We start from the raw sequence: 18,330 nt of genomic DNA on the forward strand, positions 1-18,330 counted from the left end.
CATCCACAGGCCAAGCACCTGTCTCAGCATCTATCCCTTTTTTCTTTTTTTAAGATTTTATTTATTTATTCATAAGAGACAGAGAAAGAGAGAGAGAGAGAGAGGCAGAGGGAGAAGCAGGCTCCTGATGAGGGACTCAATCCCAGGACCCCAGGATCATGACCTGAGTGGAAGGCAGACGCTTAACCGACTAAGCCACCCAGGCGCCCGCATCTATCCCTTTATACCCCTGAGAAGCTCATGAAATAGGCACTATTACCTTCATTGTACATAAAAGGAACAATTTCAGAGAAATAATGCAATTTGCTCACAACTGCACAGCTAAATAATAATAAAACTACAATTTAATATGTAATATAATTATATATTTAATATATATACAAGTATTACAATATACAATTTAATATGATTATAATTGTAATTTAATATAATTAATAATAATTTGTGATTTAATACAATTATAATATAATAGTGTATATAATAATTTATAATATAATAATGTAAATAATAATACAATAATAATAATAATAATAATACAATTTCCATTATTATCTATTGAGTACTTAACAGTGTGTTGGGCACTGTTCTAAGCACTTTACATGTGTTAATTGTATAATCCTCACAATGACTCTATGAGATGGGTACTTTTCTTAATACTATTTCACAGTTAAGAATATCGAGGCCCAGAGAGGACCAAGCGATTTCTCAAGGTTTTACGATTAGTGAGGCATCAGGAATTAAACCAAGTTTGCCCTAACCACAGTTTAGCCAGCAGTTGCCCAGAATTAAAGGGTGAGCTATGCAGTGTTCCCTTTGGGAATCTTCAAATGTATGCGGAGAAGGTGGTTATCAGTGAATGAAGCAGCACTAACCGGAAGTGCTTTACCCTGCCTACTGGCAGGGCTCCATGTGGGTCCCTCAGCTCTACCCCCGCCCTGCCTCCACCTCCGAGGAGCCATGGAGCTTTCCCAGGTCCTTTATGCTAGTCTGGCTAATGGATTCCCTTTATAATAGGTCATCTTGTTGAGCTATTTATTTAAAAATTTAAAAAACGGGAAGCGCCTGATTCAGTTGTTCAGTTTTTTGGAGCTCTATTCATAGGCAAATTGTTCATGTTTTTGTGAGTGGGATGTTGTCATTGGTTTCTGGCTTTGGGAACTACTCTCCCTAGCCTTTTGCTTTCTCCTTCTGTATCGACAATCCTCATCCTCTAAGTCTAAGTGGTGACTGCACATTTCTGCTGACGAGGATCTCAGCACACGACTAGATGCTCCTAGGCTCAAAGCAGGGGCCCCATGGCTGCTTACGGGATCAGCGTCCACTTCCAATGTAAAAGCACACTCTGTTCTAGTATCAAGTAATTACAGCTAATTATCCTTTTTAACTATCCATGCTCTGAACCGAAGGTACTAAGCAAACAGAAAACAAGGCTGTTAAGCAGATTAAGAGGTGGGACTTAAGGGCACCTAGCTGGCTCCGTCAGTTAAGCGTCCAACTCTTGATTTCAGCTGAGGTCATGATCTCAGGGTTGTGCTCTGGCTCCGTGCTGGGTGTGGAGCCTGCTTAAGATTCTCTTTCCCTCTGCCCCTCCCACCACCCTAAAAAAAACGATGGGACTTAAACCACTGGCCCTCCTAACTTACATGATTTTTTGGCCTGCAGGAACTATGTGTCTGACCTATGTTTGCTCTCAAAATAGAATTTGCACTTTATGGTTTATTGAGTATTATTATCTTGTCAGAAATTGTCACAGTTTATTAAATACACAGTTTCAAAAGATTGTTTCTAATCTTTAATTGCAGCTTTTATTGTATCTTGGAAGCAAATTAATTCTTTCTTATGAGTCTGCCTTTCCACCTGCAGAAGGCAAGTCAATTGGGAAATGAAATCTAATAGTTTCTGCCTCAATTTCCCTACACAACATCAATCCTGAAGCCCATGGCTTTCGGCTACTCTGGCAGCAGTGTATGAAAGGTATTCTAATTTCCATTTGAGAAGAGAAAGTACTAATCCTTCTGGAATTGTTCACATGTTCTTAAAAGGGGTCCACAGAGCTCTGGTTTAATCTAGGTGTCAGTTGGCATACAAGTAGATTTTCAAACACCACTAGAGACCTAGGATCCCAAATTGTTGCAAGGTCCCTGTCTCTCTCCACCATTTGGCCCCTTTAACTCAGGAGCCAGCACCAACATTCAGACCTCGCTCCGCCTTTTCCCTCCCTTCATACTCACAGGCCACAACTTCTCTCAAAGTATCCTCTCCAGAGGCTGCCAATATTTATCCCTTTCTAATCCACTGGGTGAAGGAGACCAGCAATGGCGTCTTCAGGAAGATTATAGCAAATAATATGGTGAGGAACAGCCATGTCGGTAAGATGGCCTCCCTCCTCCCGTGGTTCCTCCTCAGCCCACCTGCCTATGTTCTGATCTAACATTCCAGCCCTCACTCCTATGCCTGCATCTCTGACCTCAGTCCCTCTCTGATGCAACATTCAAGTTCCAGACCCAGAAGGCTCCAGTCCTCCCAACTTTCTGCCCTGGGCTGTAAAAGCTTTTGCTTAGAGATTGTTTACTTTTTCCTTGGCTCAGAGTGATTTCTGATGTCAATAAGAATGAAAATTTCTGTCTAGAGACCATTGCCACTCCAAGCATAGTCCACAGACCAGCAGCATCCAGCTCCACCTGGAAGCATGATGGAAATACAGAATCTCAGGCCTCATCCCAGACCCATCTGCATTTTCACAAGATCCCCCGGGGACTCATCTGCACATTAAAATTTGAGCAGCTCTGGTCTAGAAAACAGAAATGTCTATTACAACACAAGTTCAATTTATTCTTTTTTTTAAAATCCCTGACTGCAGGACATTTTTATAAAATTAAACAGAACTGTTAAAGAAATATTTTCTTAATTTAAGTTCCATTGAGTTTGGTTAATAAAAAATAAAAGCTAACAGGACTTTTCCTGCATTCTCAGGGAAATTTAGTATTTCTACAGGGTATAACAAGGTTTAGTCTAGATATCTAATCCTTGACAAATTTTCCCATATTAATTTACACACAAAGTCCACTGAGACTCTAATTTATTTTTAACTAAAAATAACCTTTTCCTCTTCTCATGTTATAAAAGCAAAACATGTTTTAATAGAAAGTTAAAAAAAAAAAAAAACCACATAGCAGGAATGAAAATAAAACAAATCAATAAAGTAAGAAAAAAATAAAACTACCCAGAGATGACCATTGTAAGACATAAGAATACTTCCACGTATAAGTAATATTACCATAAATAACAAATAAAATGTAGTCACATGGTACTTACCCTTTATTTCTCTATTATGAATACATGTCCATTAAATATTAATCTACAATATTTTTTAATGGTTGAAAGGTACTGATTACTTATTTAGGACATTAAATCAACCAGTGTTGTGCCAGAACCCACTTCCATTTTTTTTTTTCCAATGTCATTTTAAAAATAGGAGCTATATTGTTAATTATGCCCTGGACTTGATTCAATTGATTTCTTATACGGCAATATTATTTATTCATTTGATCAGTCTCTATTACCTTCAGACCTTTCTGTTCACTAATAAAATTAAGAAATTCATTAAGAAAGGTATGTGAATTTTTATAGAGTCTCTGAAAGCTGCCAACTAAGTAATATCTTCTGATGGTCATTAAGTGGATCGGTCTGTACTAACACTACTGTTTTCCATATGAGAGGTTGATAAGCTATACATGTGTTCTTTCTTGTCCTGGGGCTAAATTTTAACTCGCTTAGGATGCACTAAGAGGATCTGAAGACCAAAGTCATAACTTTAAAAACTAAAAAACATACTGAGGTTAATGTTGAAGTTGCCACAAAAGTATTGACTACCTGTATCCTGGTAATGATTGATCAATGTTAGATTTTCTACAGATATACATATATATAATAAAGTACAGCAAGATAAGGAAGAAAAATTACAAATAACATCTGAAAACCTTAAAATGTTTTATACTTGGCTATAGACACAATCCAGCCAATGAAACACAGTGGAAGGTTGTGGAGATTCATGAGTGCCTGTCCTCCTCATTAAGACCAAAATTGGGGGGTGCCTAGGTGGCTCAGTTGGTTAAGTGTCTGCCTTTGGCTCAGATCATGATCTCAGGGCCCTGGAACTGAGTCTGCATTGGGCTCCCCACTCAGCGGGGTGTCTGCTTCTCCCTCTGCCTCTGCCCCTCCCCCCACTCATGCACGCACACTCTTTTTCTCTCAAATCAATAAATAAAATCTTAAAAAAAAAAAAGACCCAAATCGGTTTTCTACAACATGAACCATATTGAGATTCCTTTGCTCAGCTGGGGTTCTTTGGATTGAATCAACAGAAAGAAACTCTGGCTACCTTGGACAAATAAAACCAGACTCTATAAGAATATGGAATAGGCCTCGGGCAGGACAGCAATCCAGAAGCTCTGGGATCTGGGCAGCAATGGTCCTTGCAGCTACTACGATAGAGTAAATGAGCTCTGGCCTCACAGACGGAGCACGTCCCGCTGCTCCTGCTGTGGTCACATGCCAACCCCTCGCCATTAGAAGGGAGAGGACCTTCACTGACAGCCCCACCAGCCTGCAAACCTCTGACAAGAAAGATGCTGTTACAAAATGAGAAGGAAATAGGGGTTGGACCAGGCAAAACCAACAGCTGTCCACAAAGCCACTGCCTTCCAACAGGGTCGTGGCTACACACTGGTTATTGACACAAAGAGGGACACCGACATATTCGAATGTCAGACTGAACTGGCAACGGGCATCAGGGCCTGAAAGAACTGACTGAACTTTAGTTCATTCTGAGAACTATGAAGTATGTAGAAGAAAAAAAGCAGCTTGTGATTTACTGATACACAATAACTGGATTCAGAGAAAGCAGGCCATTTCAGTTTAAATAAACAAATGATTAATCTTGATAACAAAAGCTGAAGAACTATGTTAATGACTTGAGTCATCTTGCTTCCCTGCTAGCAGACAACAGTTGTAACCTGTGTGATATTAATGGAAACGTGTTTTGAGTTTGGAGCAGCGCTTATCAAATATTAACGTCCCTATTAATCAGTTGGGGCCTGTGTTAAGATGCAGATTCTGATTCAGCAAGTCTGGTGCGGGGCCTGAGGTTGGGCATTTCTAACAGTTTCTGGGGCAATGTTGACGAACAGCAAACTAGCAAAGAACTGAGCCTCCCCCTACCTTACAGATCACCCATGCCCAGGATTGTCCTCCCTTATCACGCAGTCCCTCATTCAGACACTGCACTTCTCACCAGGAATTCCAGTAACACGAGGGGACTCTTTGGGCCATTTTTAGAAAGATCTGATGAGGAAGAAGATTAAAACCGCCCACTAAAATGGGCCTTGCTGGTTTTATATACATGCAGTGGACAGAATGTTTGTGTCCCCCTAAAATTCATATGTTGAAATCCATTAATATCCCCCCCCACCATGGTATTAATGGAGGTGGGGCCTTTGGGAGGTAATTAGGTCATGAGGTTGGAGCCTCATGAATGGGATTCCTGCCCTTCTAAAAGAGGTCGTAGAAAGCTCCTTTGGCCCTTCTGCCATGTGAGGACACAGCAAGAAGAGAACCATCTATAAATCAGGATGCAGACTCTCACCAGACACCAAATCTGCCATCATCTTGATCTTGAATTTCTCGGCCTCCATAACTATCAAAAATAAATGTCTGTTGGTTTTAAGCTACCCAGGCTACGCTATTCTGTTCTAAGAGCCCAAACAGACTAAAACACCAAGTGACCCATGCCCCTGAGCACAGGAACTACACAAACGATGCCTTAGTCCTCTGATCTGAAAGCAGACAAGCGGTCTATGTTGCATTCTTAAAATGCTGCTCTCCTCAGAAATCTAATATACTGACTTACCCTCAGCCCTTAAAATGGGTCATTGTCTGTCATCAGAGTTGGGGGATTTATTTCCCGATCAAAAGAAAAAGGGAAAACTTTGAAATGAATCTGTTGTATGCTTTCTGGACAGAGCCCAGGCCTTGTCCTCACCCCCAGCAGTGACTGGCCACGTCCTGTAAGTAGGGCCACCTCAGAGCCTCTGGGTGCTCTGAGGTGCTGTTATCTGCACCTTGTCACAGATGTACTGAGTGATGGATCATGAAGTGAATGGCCTATTCTCTCTCTGTAGAGACACAGAGTCAACGTGTTCTCAGAGCTCACTTGGCCTTCCTTGCCTGAAGGAGAGGTGGGGGCACTGCACACACCCCCTCTGGCATTTCACTTCCCTTGGTGGACAGCTTGAACTGGAGAGCCAGTGATAAGATAAAAGTAAAACAGAAACAGCAGATGTCAGGTTCTGAGGCAAAGCATTATTTTTAGAGCCTGTAGGTAATAGAGTAGCTAACCCTTAGGGGCAAACAATTCTTCAATTTTTAAATTTGAGTTCTTGACCCAAGAAATATAATAAAAATCCTGCAACCAGGTCTAGGTTGGGTCTACAGCATTAAGAAAGGGAGAAGAAAACAAAATCTGCTCAGGCAGAGTAAGAGTTATAATGCATTTGAAATAAATCCATAGGGTTTCCATAATCTTTCTCTGGTTCCTGGTGGTCCTTGTAGGATCATCTTCACTAGAATCCTGGTGAGCGGAGGGCTCATGAAAACATTACTGTCAGCACAAACCACTGCTGCCTACATTTCCATTGACCATCATTTTTTTCCTCCTTCCTCTCCTCCCAATAAATTTTCTGAATATTCTGAAGAGCTATCTTTGCACATGACAATGTGTAGTTCTGTGCCAGTGGAGGCCTTATAGTTTCGTGAGAAGAGGATTTAATGCCACACAACCAGACACTACGATTAGGCGCTAAGAACACCAAGAGGAATGGGCCAGAGGCCTTATCCTGGAGAAACCTAGAAGAAACCTCCAAGAGCTGAAGGCCATTGGCAGTAGAGTAACCGTCAGAAATGCAGATCTCATCAGTCAGAGGTAGGCTCAAACCCGACCTCTAACATTACTCACCACTAAACTGCTCAACTTGCTTGTCTCTGTGAATTTCAGTTTCCTTATCTGTAAAATGGATATAATTCCTAGGGCATAGAATGGTTATGAAGATTAGGTATTATGTAAAAAACATTTATCACAATGTCAGCCTATTAAATACTTAGTATATACTCGTAATTGTTATCAGTAGTGTAGATCACTGAATCCCCTTACTCCCAGCCTTGACTTCTATTCACTAACTGCTTTTCCTAGCATTTATAAGAGCTGTCATGGATACTAACTTTAGCCACATGATTCCTGGTCCAAAATTTATTAAGAGAATAAAGATGAGCACCCTGAACAGTGTGATATACTCTAGGCTTACACCCCCTCTGGGATCCTTCTGGGTCCACAGTCTTAGAAGTAAACAGAAACTTTGAAATCTAGTAACTAACCCAATTTGGAGTAGACCTGTTCTCTGCCCCATCTTCTGCCATCGACGGGGAGACAACAGTAGTACCAACAGAGAGCAGAGTGCAGGTGCAAAGAGCTCATACATCCAGGAAAGTATAAGGGAATAAGGCAAGCTCCTTGAGTCACAAAATCCAGCCAGCCAGCCATCTGCATTAGTCCTATCCTTTTGAAATACCACTGGGGAGATGGAGCTGCCCAGCTAAGCCTCTCAATCCCCACCTGCCCTATAGCAAAGATGTTCTTGTAGAAAGACTTTGAAGACAACCAAGGCAATAAGGAGGTAATCTCTTAGGCCACTAGGTCTTGACCCAGGTTCCTTGAGTTCCCCATTGCTGTCAAAAAGCTAAAACCATCTCAAATACAGACCGTGGGTTTGACTGAATAAAGGCAATGGTGTAAATGACACATTTTCTGTGTTTTTCCTGAAAACTAATTGCTGCCTAGACAGAAGCATTTTAACTATTTTAATTACTGCCAAACCTATTACAAAGCTCCTGGTGTCTGGACATTTTAAGCAACTTGTTTAACCAAGCCTGTTTGGTTCATCATTCACTATAATTCCTCGTAGAAATACAGTGTTCAGAGCTCTGATTTATATTCAACACTGACCAAAAAGCCACCAATTCCTTCCAGTCAGTCAGTGGAGGACTACAAACTTCTCCAAAGATCCCCTGATAGAGCAACAAATAGAATCAGTGTCTCCACCCAGACATCCCACTATAATTCACTAAAACATACTCCTTGAAATGTACCTGATTTTTCCCTGATCCATGGAAGATAAGTAACTTCAAAGATAACCTCAGACAGAAGACTTCAATTCCCAGCATCCAAAGGTCAAGACGACCATAGACACCATTAGATCAGCTACCTGTAGAGTGACATCTACTTCTTGTCCCCGAGGAATGAAGAAGAGGGAAAAGGGAGCAAGGAGGCAGCAAAGGCTTGCCAATTTGGATACTCTCCCAGGCATCCTAGGGCTTTGCTTAAGCTGCTTTATAAAGGAAAAACAATGCTCACAAGTTTATCATTTATTGAGTCTCTGCAAATTAATGAATTGTCTCTTAAAAAAGGAAGGGCCTACAAAAGACATAAGCTTAGGATTCCTTTGATAAATTGCACCAGAGTTCACTGACCAGAGGACACCAGTCCCTTCCACGTTACTGCAGGGCTCTCTATTTGACACGGCGCGAGGCTCGGCAGGCCGCCCCGGAGCTCCTATCTGCACTAGACACGGCCTTTCCGGGGCCAGGTGCAGGCACACACGAGGGAAAGCCGGCCTTATCTCTACTCCTTGCTTCCTATCTTCTGTGGATAAACAAGGGCTCCGGCCCCAGGCTATCAGGTGAGTTCCCCTTCACACACGCACATTTAACTGCACAGGGAGTCTACATTCCTTCCCAAAGGACAACTTCCTCTGAAGTAAATGGCAAACTTCACCTCAGGGAGGATGTCGACATCAATCCTGAGGTAACAGTCCCTGGGCAGACTGTATTTTCTCCCTACTCACACATTTTTCAAAGTAGCCTTGACCATATCTTTCCTTGATTGGAAACCACTCTAAGAACCAGAAAGGCATAGAGCAGCCCAGGAAATAAGCCTCAGATGACCCCAAAGGTGGCAGATCAGCAGCTACAAAAGGAGTCACATTCTTTGCTTAGTTACGCATCTAAGAGAGGCCACCCCTTCCGCTAGGGGATGGGAGAACTCAAGATAGGATTTGAAAACTGACAGGAAATAAATCCACCTTTTATCCTTCCCTATTGGGCCCAGTAACCTGCCCACATACATCTCTTCACTGGAAGCTTTGAAATCAAATGAAAGAGTTTCTCAGGCAATATCCTGAACCATTCAAGTCCTTCCCATGACAAACGTGCCTGATGGGTTTAGCTTTAGGTTCTGGGTTTTCTCTTCCCATAGGGAACAGTTTTTCAAAATGCATTCATACACATCATCTTAATGGATTCTCATTGTAGGGGAGATAGCTAAGGAAACATTGCTATTATTTTTTATGTTAACAGTGAGAAATAGACACCAATGAATCCAGAGCTGCCCCGATAGGGCTGGGATGCACCCTCTCACTCCCGGTCCTTTGTTCTTGCCATTGCTCCACATGGGTGTTGCAACTGCGGCTTCACAGCTGGACTAGCCTATGTTGCTTGACAATGAGCTAAGCCGTTTGTGACAGTGGTTGTCCCTAGGGCAGGGATCTGGGCAGCTGAGGGACCCACTGGGAGGGCATGGGGAGGGAGAAGGAAACTTTTCACTGGGTAGACCCCTTTGAACTACTTTGAATTTTAAACCATGCAAATTTATTGCCTAGTCACAAAATTTAAATTAAAAAATTTTGAAAAGGACTGTAGAGCTTTATAGAGGAAGCATGAAAAAGATGGCTGTAGAACTTCAGAGGCGGAAACATGAACATTGAAAGAAAATGGTTAAGACATGAAAAGAAATAACACGCGCTAAAGAAGAAAATTTTTCAGTTCTTTTAAGATTGATTACATCCCCTCACCCTGCCTCCCCACCATTTTCCACCTCACCCAGAGAGCAGTATATTGAAGTGGTACAGTCTTGTTTTTGTTTGACATTTTGATTTTTTTTTAAGTATCAGAGATGGGACTCAGAATAAGTATGATTTGTTTTCATAATTTAACAAAAATTAGTTTAACCAAAGACTGTGTGTAGATTTTCAGCCTAAGAAACACACCTTGTATCATCTTTGTGTCCACGGTAGTGGGCCTATTTCAGGTATGCAGGAAATGCTGAAGGAGAGACAAGCAGGGAATGATAGAGGCAGAGGGTCAGCGAGGACAGAAGACAAACAAGGGCTACAGGCATTCCATCCTTCCCTCCCTCTCATCCTCATTATTGATGGGTTTTTAAAAGGTCACCAGAATATAGTAAACCAGGGCTGCCTGGGTGGCTCAGTCGGTTAAGCCTCCAACTCTTGGTTTATGCTCAGGTCTGACCTCAGGGTTGTGAGATCCAGCCCCATGCTGGGCTCCGAGCTCAGCAGGCAGTCTACTTGAGATTCTCTCTCTTCCTGCCACTCCCTCAGGGGTAGGCATGTTCGCTCTTTCTCTCTCAAATAAATAAATAAAATCTTAAAAAAAAAAAAAGAATATGGTGATTCCAAAAAAAAAAAAAAAAAGCTGATGCTCTTGGTACTTCAAGGACATGTGAAAGCGACGTGCAGGCGGTCTGAGCAACTCTCCTTCAGGGAACACTCTGTGTCTCAGAAGGACAATGGACCCCAGCACAAAATTCTGAAATAAGCAACAGTGTTTGAATCATTTTTTTTTTATGACCAATTCCTTGAGGTTGATCAGTAAAATATCCTTTATGTATATTGCTAGGATTTCAAAATCATGACCCTTCAACAGCTCATTTGTCTTGTAGTAGAGAAGCAACTCCTGGAGACAGGGCTTGTGTTTGTCCTTGGAAATAAGGACAAACATGAGTTGGCAACCCACACTCTTTATTTTCGTCAGCTTGCTCTTCTGCAGGCCTATACCGTCAGCACTGTGTGAGGAGTGAAATCAATAAAAATCATCTCTCTCATTGCCCGAGGCCAACTTGTTCCAGAGGCCTTCCTGGCTCTGGAGCAAGTATCTGTCAGTCAGGGTCAGGGAGGTTTCTGTTGCATTTATCTGGGAAATCTCTCACGCAGTGTAACTGGGAACTCAGGAAGGCTTTGAGATGAGAAAACTAACACCCAGGCAGCATTAAGTATGTGGCTCACCCAACTCAGTCATTAACTGAGACCCAGAACCAAGAGAAGAAAACAGACCCTAGAACAGGGGCAAAGCTACAAAACTCGTCACCACAGGACCCCTTTCTCAAGCAAGTCAAGTACTTCAGCCATAGGGCACCATTTTGTCAGAAGCTAAAACTTCCTAAAGAGTCCTGACGTCCTCATAAGGGATGGACGTCATCGGGAGGGAGATTCTCCTATGTTTAAGTCCAGACTCTATAGCACGGCACAGAAGCCCTTTATGATCTGGCCTTCATTTCCTCTTCAGCTTCATTACTTCTCCTCATCCAATACACTTAGCGGCAGGCATGTGAACTACTTGAACTGTATCTAAATGTGCTTTTTTCAGATGCTAATCCTTCTGCCCGGAACCCCCTCCCTCTCTCACCACCTGACATCATCTGGCAACTTCTACTCCTTCCTCAGGAGTCTACTTACATGTCATCCTCTCTCAGAAGTCTTCCTTCACCCAATCCTCTCCCACCCCTATGTTTTAAATGTAGATTTTATGATTATTCAGGTATGGTGAGACCCACAGATCAGAAGACAACTGCCACCAAAAAGATAGTTTGGTCCTTGAAGTTTGCAAAAGTAGAGGGCATGCCCTGCCATGCAGGACCACACAGGGTTAGTCAGGAGACAGAAGGGAGCAAAGAGAAAATGTGGGCAGGAGCCTTTGCTGGAGTTCCTACAGGAAAGGATGGGCAAGGCTGGGTAAGCAGGTTTGGGATTGGCTAGTTTGAAGTTTCAGTGGGCTCTGGGGTGTAGCGCCTGTCTGTAGTTGCCTGGTACCTGTCTCTGGAGTGATTAGGACCGGGAAACTGTAGGCCAGAGTAGAAGGACAGAAAGGAGGTGGTAGTCTCTGGACTGTTTGATTTGCACATGACAGGTACCCATGCAGGGAGTCCCTTACTACCTCTAAGAATTGGCTGGCCCTAGGAGGAGCCGCCCCTCCAGGGTCAGCAAGGCCCCAAAAGTCAAAATATCAGAAACACATGATTCATACATCCAATGCTGTTAGAAGTGATTAAGTTCCTCTTATACTCACCCTGGGCTTACCCTCTGAAAAGAATGACCTCTATTTTAATTAACTCCTTACCTCTTTGCTTACCACCACCCCCAGCCCCGGGACTATAAGCTGTGGAGAATGTCATTGTTGAGAATGGCAATGAAGTACACAGAGATCAATTTGATAGGCTTCAAAGTCTAGCCCTTCGCTCTGACACACTAGGTGAGATCACCTGCTGTGGAAGGCTCCTGGACCACCTACAGCTAGTGGAAAGGTGCCATGTCTCCTCCCAGAAGCCTAATTCATTACATAGTACTTGAACTTTCTATGTTCTACTTTCATAGTACATAGAACTTTCTTCTTTCCTTGGGAACCCACTTAGTGTCATGAAAGGTCTTCTCTTTGGGTTCAAAAACACCAGACTGAAGGCAAAATGAAGTTCTGTTGTTTTCAGGTTCTTGATCTGTTTCTCTGAAACTAAGTGAAAACAAGCTAACAAAGGCAAAATAAAAAAAAAAAAATTTTATTCATTTTTATTTATTTTGCTCTAAAAGATAAGACTGTTTGTAGAATTAAATGTCAAGGGACCTCATGACATTTCCTGGCAGGATTTGTGTGTGAGGCTTTCAACCAGTCAGTTTATTCCAAATTAGTAGGAGCTTCAGAAAAGGCTTTTGGTGGGTCCACAGCTGGAAAGAGGTTTTGTCATGAACTCTGCCAAATGCATAAGTACATATAAAAAGGGGCAGGGGGAAATTGGGATTTTTGGCTCAACATTTTTTAATAAGTGAAAAAACAAACAAAACCCCCAATTTAATTAAAATTTTCCCCATATTCTGGCCTACCCTGTAATTTTTATGTCGCTGCCCAAAAGCTATTATGTAGTTACTTAAATAAGAGAAAGGAAGGGGAAGTATTTTTAATTTTAAAGGATAAGGAGAAGAGAGAAAAAACTCTGAGTTTTTCTTTTCCACATCCTGAGTCCAAACGGTAGTAGCCTGGGTATTTCGTTAGCAGGTTTTTCTTCGAGGCAACTAACAACAGCCTGTCAGTTTCTTTAAGTCCTAACTTTATGATGTAACACGCTAACTTATACAACAAATGGAGTACATCCACCCATCCAGTTCGGGCAGAAGTACATCACCCCCAAGCCAGTCCTGTTCTCTAGAGCTTCAAGTAACACAACAGAGTAACTTCATCTCATTAGTAATTTGAGAAGAAATCTCTTGTAATAAACTTGGAATTGCCTGATCCAGTCTCATGAGCATTGGGTCGTGCCAATTCTCTTTGCTAAACACACATATCATGCCGAGGGAGGAAATGCGACAGAATGAACTTTGGAGCTGTGCAGTGTATCTTAACTCAAGTGCTTTTTTGTCCCCTACAGGGACCTGCTACTCCTCACATGTGCAATCACTGTCCAGCTTTGGTCTTGCATCCTCAACAGCCTGCTCGGCAGTTCTCCAGGCCTGTTCAATAGGCTCCTCCTGTTTAGGATGGCCAAACCTAAGCACATCCTCTTTCCACCATTTTCTGTTCCAGTGTGTATCATGCCATCCACTGAGTCACCCAACTGGAACCCTGGACATCATCCTTTACTCCTCATCCCTGTACCCAATCAATTACCAGGACTTGCTCATTTCGCCTTCTAAATATTCTCCAATCAATCCTGACTACCACTGTTCTAGCAGTGACCTTTACATCTCTAACTTGGATGACCGCATCAACATCCTGACTAGCATTCTGGCTTCTAAATCTATCTTCCTCCATTCCAAACCACTACCACCGGAGTGACAGTCAGACCAAACCTGATCATGCCGCCATGTTCTCCCTGAAAATACTGAGGTAATTCCCTGTGCTCCCCCAGCATGGCGGGAGGGGAGGGGGCAATCAGAAATCCTCCTGCCACATTCTCCAGCCTTACTTTGCTGGTTCCCAGTTCATACTTCAGTGACTCTGAACTGCATGAAGCTCCCCTACACACCATGCTCCTTCTATGCCTTGGCATCAGCCAATCAGCAGCAGACCGGCCTTACAATATAGAGAAAAGGAAAAGTAGAGAAACACATACAACTTGTACAGAGAACAGCAGTTACCACTAAAATAAAATAGAAAATTTGGAGTTTTTAAAAAACATTTTCTGGGATCTAGAGGAAAATGTAAAGAAGAAAATTAAGGGCAATAAATCAGCTAGAATTTTTATTTTCTTGCTTTAACCAGGAAGAGGAGTCCTTTCGGACTAGATTGCCACAGCTCCCTCTTCGGTGTTGGTTGTAAAAAATTTTCCCTGCCTGAGACTCAAGCTAGTGGTCACCAGTTGTCTCTGAGTCTAAAACCTACCAGTTAAGACTTTGGTGTCTGACAAAGGACAAAACACTGCACTATTCAGAGCTAACTTTGGAGCAATGTACTGAGCCTTTCTGAGAAGGCTTGGTAAAGGACTGCCAGAGAAAACACAGAACAAATGTAGAGAAAATTTCCAAAGCTCAAAAATTCCAGATGCCTGTGGATGGTAGGGAGCATGGAAAGTCTATCAAATACTTTGACTATCAGCCCATGGTTGAGTGGCTTTTGCAATAAAAGGTATAATACCATTGTCATACCAAATGGCCCAAAAAGCCAAACACTTGACACAGATTACTTTCAAGGGCTAAAGTAGTGTGGCTGGAGTCAACTGATTGGACTGGAACAGCAACACCGTAACCTGAGAAAGTGTCAACAACAGTGATGCACAACCAATAGCTCTCTCAGAGTGGGGCAAAGATCCGAAGTAATCAATCTGCCAGGAGCATGCTGGACAACACCCCATGCAGTGTGGTCTCCTAAACCACAAGGCAACCAGGTCAACTTTTGGCAGGAGTCACAAGTCTGGTAGCTCTGCATCAGAAACACTGTCCTTCATTTTGTGTCCTGTCTATAATGGTGGATGTGCTGCTGTGTTTGAGACAATGACGGGTCCAGGCAACAGTGAGAGCAATTTGGCTGATGCCAGCTCAATTGCTTTATTCTAGTTGGTCTCATCAGAGAATGACCCAGACCGTTCTGTCAGCAGCCACAATCTGTGTCCACTATTTGTAGCCCCTAAGGAGGGTGTCTTTAATCTGCCAATCTCTAGTTTTCCAAGCGACAGACCAAACCATAGGTCACACTAGTAGTAGCCTAAGAGTCGATAAAATTATAACAAGGCTCAGCAAGGAGGGTATTGGCTGGAGCTATGAGAATAGCTCCAGAATTTGCGTTCTGCCTGCTGACCCGGCCAACCACCTCCATTCCCATTGCTGATATCTGGCACTGAGAGAAACAGCCATAGCAGCCCTCTGAAGACCACTGGGCTATCGTATAGCCAATCCACAGTGAAAGAGGCAGATTTGAAGGAATCTCCTAAATGCAACAACCTCAATGTATTTTTAAAGCCCCGAAATGTAACCTTTATGAACCAAAGATGCCATTGAGCCAGTGCCTTTGTCTTGGGCAAAGGTGTGAGAGAGAAAGTTTGCCCCAAGTAGCTGCCACTTTTTCATGTTAATCCAAGTTGCCACTGGGGTGAAGCCAGCTGCAGTTTTGAATATACCAATTCCATCTGACAAATGAGGCTTGTTGGGCCCTTCTCACCTTGACAGTTATGAGTCTGTTTCATCTCCTCCACAATGGAAACAGGAGGTCGGATGGCTCAGGTGTTCAACTTTAGCAAAAGCACAGTAGTTTGCTAATAGTTTTTACAAAAGGGGGAGCCGCGGGCAAAGGAGGTGGAGACACTCTATCTTTCAATGGTGTGCCCACATCCCCAGGAAGGCAGCTAGGGTGCAGAGTGTCGGTACCTCCTTAAATATACAGAAATGCAAGGTATCTATGGAGAATTGTTTCCCCATAGGTGTAAGTTGTAGAAAAATAAGATAATGCAAAAAAAGAAAGTTTTGATGTTTGTGCTGGCAGCACTCAGACTTGTGTGAGATACTCCAGCCATGATTTATAAATAAATAAATACATATTTAAGGAGCTTTCACAGATTTCTAAAGCTTACCAATACTGGTTTTGATCATCTGATCCACTTCACAAACTTATAACACATTAGATAAAATATTTGTACAGTCCATCAAAACCCAACTCAAGTACCATTTAGAGGTTTCAATTCTAATTTTCTCCACAGCCTTTTTTTTTTTTTTAATTTGACTAACTTCACACATAAGCCCCGCTAATCTTCACCGCTGGATGTTAGACAAAATAGAGTTCTTCCAATAAGCCCTCAGGAGAGAGTCAGGAAGGCTTGATTAAAGGAGAGATTTTAAAGGCGTAGAGGTCAAAGCAGATTCCTTTTTAAGCAATTCAGTTTGGCATCACTACAATATTATCTTAGTAAGAACATTCAAATTCTAGGACAAAAATATACTGAGTACATCCTAATATCCCAAGAAATAAGGCTAGCAGTTACAGAAAGTGAGGCTGGCTTATCTTAACATTCATCTATTAAGCTCCATTTTGTTCCATGACCCAGGCTTCTTAAGAAACTGCCATGACAATTTAGCCTCCATTCCCCTAAGAGCCTGTCTTCAATGGCTTATGAAGGAAGGGGTAAGAGCCAAATTCCAGGTTGGTCTCAGTTATGTCTAAACGTCAATTTGCTTATTCCACACAGTGAAACATATGAACATCCTGAGGCAGGCCTCTGTTAAGGAAATAGGGTCAGGTTCCCTAGTAAGCTTTTTCACCCCAAAGGATAGACAGGAATGTGCTGTCTCTATGATTCTATGGCTAGATAGAATCACAGATATGTTTATCATTCCATTATAATTCTTTACACTCTAGACCTTATGTTCTCAAACCACTCTGTTTTAGAGAAGATCTCAATGTTTTAGTAAAGTACAAACATCATCAGTCTAGTGTTATTGTGTCCATGTGTATGTTCTGGATTAAGGCATTTTTTTTTTGTTTGGATTACAAACCACACTACTTGATAAATATCTGAGAAAAATGGGAGTGGGTGAGCTGGAAATGAAAGTAGACTTCACTTATTCTATGAATACAATCCTTCTAAGAATAAAGATTCTTACAAGTGTTTAGTTTTCTAAATAACTTTATAATGGAGCAAAACCATGCTCTTGTAAAAAGAGCCAAAGTCCTTATTCTGCTATAATTTATTCCCTTTTGGTCAAACAGGAAAATCAACAATGAAGTCATCAATTTTCTCAGCAACACCCACCTCCATTTCCACCCCTATACTCCATTAATGACTTTATTTACTTATGCCCTGCTTTAGCTACAAAGAATTTTTTTTTTCTAGTAGGACCATTAACATCAGCTTACTTCCACTGTGCTTTTTTAGGGAGACTAAAATGGTGTAGAAAGATCATTTCCCAAAAAAATGTCACATTCAATTTCCAACACATAAACATTATATTTAATTCCATATTTCTTTGGATTATCAATACCTGATAATACTTCCAGCATAGGATGTCAGCAGTTCTCCTAACTCAAAACAACTGAGGCCTTTGATTCAAGAGCCAGATTTGCTTATATTGGCATCTAGATAATACAACCTTAATATCTAATTTCCTGATGCTTTAAAAAAAAAAAAAGTCAAACCCCTGCTTCTTTAATTTAATTATAAGAGTATAAAACATATTACCTCAAAAGCTGTTTCTAAGTCTCAAACTTCTAAAGCACATTTTTCATCCAATAATATAAACACATTCACTACAATGCATCTGGTATGTTAACTCATACTCGACTGTCCCAACAAACTTGAAATAAGGTTCTTTCTAGTTGTAATCACCATTTTTCTTAAATATGAAGGGAATCTCAAATTTTAAGTGAGTTTTCTCCATAAGGAAATAGTGGTAACACTGACTTACCTCCCAGAATTTAAAGAGTTTGAAATGTTTTATTGCTCAATCTTTGTATTTAAAGAATTAGTCATAAGGAAGTTAGTGGTGAGCTGGCCAAAACCTGGGTCACCATGGGCGGGAAGTGGCTGAGAAACTTGTAGCAGGTTTTAATTCTTTTTTTTTTTTTTAATCTGCTGGCCACTCTGGCTAAACACACCAAAGACCATCCACTCCACTATTTCCTCTCAGCTATCATAGCAAAAACAAATCCCCACCAGAATGGATAGGAAAAAAGTTA

The 18,330-nt window shown here is 41.7% G+C and overlaps 1 protein-coding gene across 1 annotated transcript in view; it reads right to left on the minus strand.

Annotated features, from left to right (window-relative positions):
• Positions 1-18,330, minus strand: part of TRMT11 (tRNA methyltransferase 11 homolog) — a 151,513-nt gene that overhangs the window by 77,189 nt on the left and 55,994 nt on the right. The gene's annotated exons all lie outside the window — the stretch shown is intronic.

The sequence above is a fragment of the Phoca vitulina genome, unplaced genomic scaffold (genome assembly GCF_004348235.1).
Source record: "Phoca vitulina isolate PV1807 unplaced genomic scaffold, GSC_HSeal_1.0 scaffold9, whole genome shotgun sequence".
In the NCBI taxonomy this organism is placed as follows: domain Eukaryota; kingdom Metazoa; phylum Chordata; class Mammalia; order Carnivora; family Phocidae; genus Phoca; species Phoca vitulina.